The sequence below is a fragment of the Humulus lupulus genome, chromosome 2, assembly GCF_963169125.1.
Source record: "Humulus lupulus chromosome 2, drHumLupu1.1, whole genome shotgun sequence".
Lineage (NCBI taxonomy): Eukaryota > Viridiplantae > Streptophyta > Magnoliopsida > Rosales > Cannabaceae > Humulus > Humulus lupulus.
In genome coordinates, this window is record NC_084794.1 from 151358207 (window position 1) to 151364684 (window position 6478).

Below are 6478 nucleotides of genomic sequence, written 5' to 3' on the forward strand. Positions count from 1 at the left end.
ATAGAAATTATCTGTGAAAACTAGTATTGTTTATGAGGAGTGTTGAAACTCATTGAGCCCAAGTTCTCTGATCACACTTTTGTTCCCATATCAATATCATTCTAAGTGGACGTAGGTCATTACCAGATTCTGGGGCCGAACCACTATAAATTACTGTGTTTTCTTTACTTTTGTCATTACGTTATTATCTATATATATTCGTCTATATCGTTCATATTTTGACTCCGTGTCAGTTGGCTAAATCGAGGGTCAACAGTATTAAATCTAACAAATTAGTTTTCCTTTCAAAATTTAGAAAATGTTTATTTACCATCATAGATTTAACACATAATTCACATTGATCATTCTCAACATCAATGCATTCAATTAAATCACATTTGATAACTCTTTTAATTATACTATATCCAATATGAGTAAGTCTATTATGCCACAAAGTAATAGAATCAAAACCAAGCACATAAGAGGAATATGAGCATACATTATTGTCAACACAATTGTCTTTGGTACACAATTTTATCATACCATCACACACATACCCTTTCCACAAAAAATAGTTTCCCTTGGATAGAATTAGCTTCCGGACTCAAACACTGCTTTAAAGCCTGGTTTTCTCAACATATGCCCACTCACAAGATTCCTACTCATATCCATAACATACAATACATTGGTTAATAAAACCAACTCTTGCCACAACCTCTTTGGTTGTGTTGACCTTAGATTAATGGTTATGGGGCTTTCGATACTTACAGTCCCTAGTCATGTGGCCACTCTTGCCACAAAAAAAGCAAGGGCCTCTCACACCCTTGAATTTCCCTTCATTCTTCCTAGGGGCTGGGTAAGTATATTTCTCTGATTAAGGCTTCTTGTGAGTCTTTCCTTTGAATTGAGAGGGTTTCTCTATGCCATTAGCCTTGGATGTCCCAACATTAGACTCTTCCATACACTTGTCTCTAGAATGAGACTCTTCTTCAATCCTTATGTGCTTCAAGATCTTTTCCAAATATATCTCTTCATTCTTATGTAGGATCTTCTTTCTATAGCTTCTCCAAGATAGAGGTTAATTAGCTATAATCCCTCCCACAATGAAGGGTTCCAGGAATGTTATCTTAAGAGTCGATAACTTATTCAAAATAAATTGAAGTTCATGTACTTGGGGGAGTAAGGGTTTACGATCAAAGAATTTAAGTTCCATGTATTGAGTAATGAGGAATTTCTTGGTACCTTCTTCTTCAATTTTGTGCTTCTTTCCAAGAGCTTCCCATATTTCCTTTTTCGATGTAGTGCTTGTGTAGAGATCATAGAGACATCTGTTGATAGTAAGAACTCATCAACCAAGTTAGATCGAAAAGTTATGAGCTTAAAAGTAAATGAAGAGTTGTGATGAAACTTAGAAGAGCATAGGATAGCAATCTGAACTTAGGATCAAGTTGCAGAGTGAAAAATGGAGAGAATGTTCGTATTCCTCAAGAATTTTTTGTTACAATGCATAATTTTCCCACCCCCTTCAAAGGTGAGCACTATTGGCTCCAAATACATGGTTGTCCCTAAGGTACAAGAGGACTCATCTGTAGGCTGCAGGCACTTGCGTAGTAGGTGGTGGTGGGGGTGGTTGGTCCTAGTACGTGTCAGGGGTCTGAAAATGTGGTCCTGCCATGGCACCATGTCATACCTCCACTATATGTTGGGTACGAACCTCATTAGCATGCTGGGGGAGTCCTTACTATGTACCATTCTTGTACTACCACTACTGACCGGGTACGTGTCTTGTATGCGTACCCTGGTTTCCTTTGTCTTGTTTGTATCTTCCGTACCTGTACGAAAGTCCCGTCCACGCTATCACCTATCAAGGTTGCATCTATGTCTTAAGCCCCTCGATATTTGGCTATGTAAGGGTACTTAGGAATTCCTTCTAAACCTATGTGTGAGGTACATCTTTGCTGGTGATCCTACCCCAAAAAGGGATAGGGCCTCTTCAGCAATCCACATGCCTCAAGAGGTTCATAGGGACAAAATAAAACCCTTGACGCATGTGATGTTAGAAGTACATATTGTAGAATCTTGATTTATTTTCAGGTAATTTACATATTATCAAACAAACATGTAAATGCCTAGAACATGCATCTATGAAATTGATACAACAGAGTAAAGTAAAAACTTACATTACACAACGAAACTAGAACAACTCCTTCCTTCATTCTCTCTAACCCTTGATTCCTTTCTATAGCAGAGTATTATCAAGAGATTGAACTAGATCAGCAACACAATCTTCCTCACCAAGCCTTTGATCAGCCTAGAACTAGTGTGAGCTGGTTCTCAACACATGAGATAGAGATCTAGAAAGAAGAAGAGATAGTGGCTAAGAAATGATTAGATTGTCTCGGTTTTCACTTACCTAATGAATCAACTGAGACTAGCGAATAAAAACCCTAGATATCATATCCTTATATAAGCAACTTCATGGGGTTTATTTAAATTTAAATTTAAATTAATTAAAAAATAATAAACAAAAATAAAAGCCTTGGGCTCCCACAAATGGACTTGAGCCCAATCTCTTTGTTTTGAGTTTAAATCCCAATTGGGCCTAAATTCAAAACCTTTTATTTATTTATTTAATTAATTAATTAAATCCTTATTCAAATTAACTAATTATAATTTGAAACATGATTTAATATTATTTATTTATATTGACACTAATTTCTCAATATTAATAAATTTACCCAAAGATTCTATTTTATTCTTTAAATCTCATATCTATCTAAATTTTCCAAAATTGACTTAGTCAACTTTAAAAATCTTAATTGATAATTAAATCAATTAATTTAGACATTATAGAAGATGTACTCAAAGGTGATGCGGGGACCATGGGTCCATGAAATAAAATTCCAATAAGTTACCATGAATTTATTTACGAATAATTTCACTACCTTATTAGTTCCTCGTGACTCTACTATAGACTCAGAATTGAACTCTTGAATTCATAGAACGTTTTTTCCAAACCATAAATACTTTATCCATTGTTATAGCCATTACAGTCAGTCAATCATCTATTGATGACTTACTAACGAGTGGGGTGCAAATTACTGTTTTACCCCTCATTAGTATTTATCCTTAACTCCCACTAAGTTCCTTATAAATGATATTTCCGTGAACTTAATCGCATAAATGAGATCTCAATCATTTAACCTTTTGAACAAAGCAATTAAAGAAATAATCTCTTTACTACTCATACAGAAGTTATAGATTTCATATCTATGAATAATACTCCCACTCAATTACACTACTAATTCTCCAAGATGTAAGTATGGGCTAAACCATAGGTAAGCTGGAAACGAACAAGTAAAAAGATTTAAATAATATAATTAGAAGAATGTTATCACTCAGAATTAAGATCGACTTAACATATGGTCAACATTGTGACATTGATTAGATTTGATAACCACGATAATTATATATCACTCAATAATCAACATCGTTCCTAGTCCGATGTAACAAAATACATTCGATCGTATCTACTTAGTCAATGCCTTGGACAAGACATCACAACCCGAATGTGTAAGTAGATCATATCTTAGATTTATTAATTAGTGAAAATCCAATGCACTAATCTAATCTTAGGACTCGTTCTTTTGAACATATAATTACAATTATAAGCCACTGTGACCTAGTCACTATTATTGTAACTATCCATATGTTCAAGATTTTATAAATATTTGTATTATTTCAATAATCATGTAATAAAACAAGCAAGAAACATGGTTGTCTAAGAAAATGATTTCTACTAATTTTATTGATAATATGAAATCATGTTACATGTTCGACATGATTTTATAAGGGCATAAAACCCAACATGTGATGCCCAAGGCTGGGTGCAAGACGGAGGCATCTTGCGAGGAAAGAAGGTGTCTCATTAAGGCATGTCTTCGAGGCATGTGCGCGAGGCTGAGGCATCTCGCGAGGGCACGACTTGGAGGCATGCACGCAAGGCGGAGGTGTCTCACAAGGACGCGGCTTGAAGGCATGCATGCATGAGGTGGAGGCATCTCGCCAGGCACATAGGTGTCTCGTGAGAGCATAGCTTGGTGGCATGCACGTGAGGGTGAGGTGTCTCTCGAGGGTGCGGCTTGGAGGCATGCACACGTGGCGGAGACGTCTTGCGAGGGCCTCCCAAGGGCATGACTTGAAGGCATGCGCATGCGAGGCAGAGGCATCTCATGAGGCACGGAGGCGTCTTGCGAGGGAGCGTATGCCACTGACTTCGCACTCCAAAACTTGTCTCAAAACATCCCCAAATGCTCCCAAACTTTTTGGATACTCTTATATACTACAAAGAAACACTTTGGACCCAAAAATATGATTTATAGATACATATGTCAACTATCACATGTTGACTTTTGTGAAATCATTATGATTTTTTTACTTCTTTGTGTCTAACCAATTTCACAATATGTTTAACTAATTATAACAATTACTACCAGGAAAAATGTACTTTTATAGATCATTTATCAAATAGTATTATTGAAAATTACTGCATAAACAAAGATGAAAGTAGCAGTAATAATAAAAATGTTATTAAAATTAATTGTGGGATAGAGAAAGAAAATGTTCGTAGGGATATTTTTTCATTTTCTTTTTTAATTTCGTGGCTTCACATTATAAGGAAATGTTGAGAAGCATATCATCATATGAGATATCCCAAGTATTTTTTTTTTTAAATAATAATAAAAGAGGTAACCCAAATAATTGGCAAAACAAAAAGTAACCTATTATATAAATCTATATATAAATGAAAAATATTAAGTAGTATTTATGGTGATGTATGCCTCACATTAAAGGTTATATATTATAATTCAAATATATTGTTGTTGACGCGGTTCTTCGCCAACAGGTAATTAAGAAAAGAAGAGAAAGGGATTAGTGCTTAGGTTGAACCGAAACAGATGTATGATCTTAGGAAATGAAATGGTGACTCAAGACACGTTTTTTAAGTGGTTCAAAGGTTAAAATCCTTCTACTCCACTAGTCAATGTTATTGCTATCTTTTGGGTATACGATTACAGGATATTTCTTACAAGAGAGCATCTAACCCCTATTAACTCCCAAGGTCTCCATATTTATAGGAGAAGGCACCTGGGAGTTGGTAAGAAGGTCATCCCGTGACCTTCTTACCTATCATGTCAATTATGTGACAATCGTGATTAATTCCTAAACCTGACACATAAGTGTGGTCAAATAAATAGGTAAGGAGATAATGGTCCGCACGGCCCAACCCAGTCGTGGGTGTCTGAATACGCACGTTCCTGCTGCGTGTCTGAGAAGTCAGGGGCATATCAGACACGTGATGTCTGATATATGCACGTTTACCTTGCGTGTGTTGACTTTACAAAGGGTCATAGCCTCCAACTATGGCTCGTACCACGAGTTGGATACTTAACTCGACCTTCGGCCTTCAGAGCCCGGACCCTGTCCTTAAGCTATCAGAGGCGAACCCTTAGGTTATCTCGAGCTAAGGAGGTACGATCTGATGATGGCAGCTCCGGTTTTGGGGATGTCCACGAGATAATCATGATTAGGCTGCAGCTCAGGTCGCTAATCAGTCCGTGGGAAAATCAGGGCGTACAATTGTAAATAATAGTGATTGGATGCCTCCGCCTCATGCATGCTATGAAAGCTATGTAAGGCTCACAACCCATAAATGAAAATTCCTAAGCCTATAAATAAAGGGCTTTGTGAATCCTTATTGAGAGTGTTGTCATTTGCATACTTTTATACATAGAGCATTGTATCATCTCAGGCTTACGAAAGGCGGTTGACTCTGACTCATTTGATTGTAGGTTTAGGATTTTCTACAGTAACAAAAGTATCAAAGTGGGCGTAGGTTATTATTTCAGTTCAGTTTCTCTACTTTTATATTGTTTATTGGACTCAATGTCTTTGGCCAAATCAGTGGTCAAAATTTTGGTGCTTTCATTGAGAGCTACACTCCAGAACATCGACAGTCTTAACTAATCGTTAACCATGACTCCTAAGAAGAATCAAGGCAATCAGTCAAGCCAGACTGCTAAAGCCCCAAAGAATCCTCCTCCACCTCCTCCTCTATGAATCCCGGAGGAGGAACTTCAAGTTGAGTTGGAAGAAGAAAGTGAAGAGATGGATGCTGAAACCCTGCGAGTAGCTCTGAGAATAATTCAGGCTTAGTTAGCTACCCTGAAAACTAACCGAGAAAATGTTGTAAAAATAATGATCATTCAACAGGTAGAAATACATAGGCAGTGACGAGAGTTGGATGCCATATAGGCGGAGATGGATTGCCGCCAAAGGGATGACATTATTGCACTCGAAGCTGCAATATTGCTTACTCAGGGTCGTCGCCTACACAGGTTCCCCAACATCCCAAGAAGCCTCAGAATCCTCAACCTCCTCAAAACTCACAATGTCAATAACAACCTCAAGTAGTGCAATATGAGGATCAGTTGTAGAA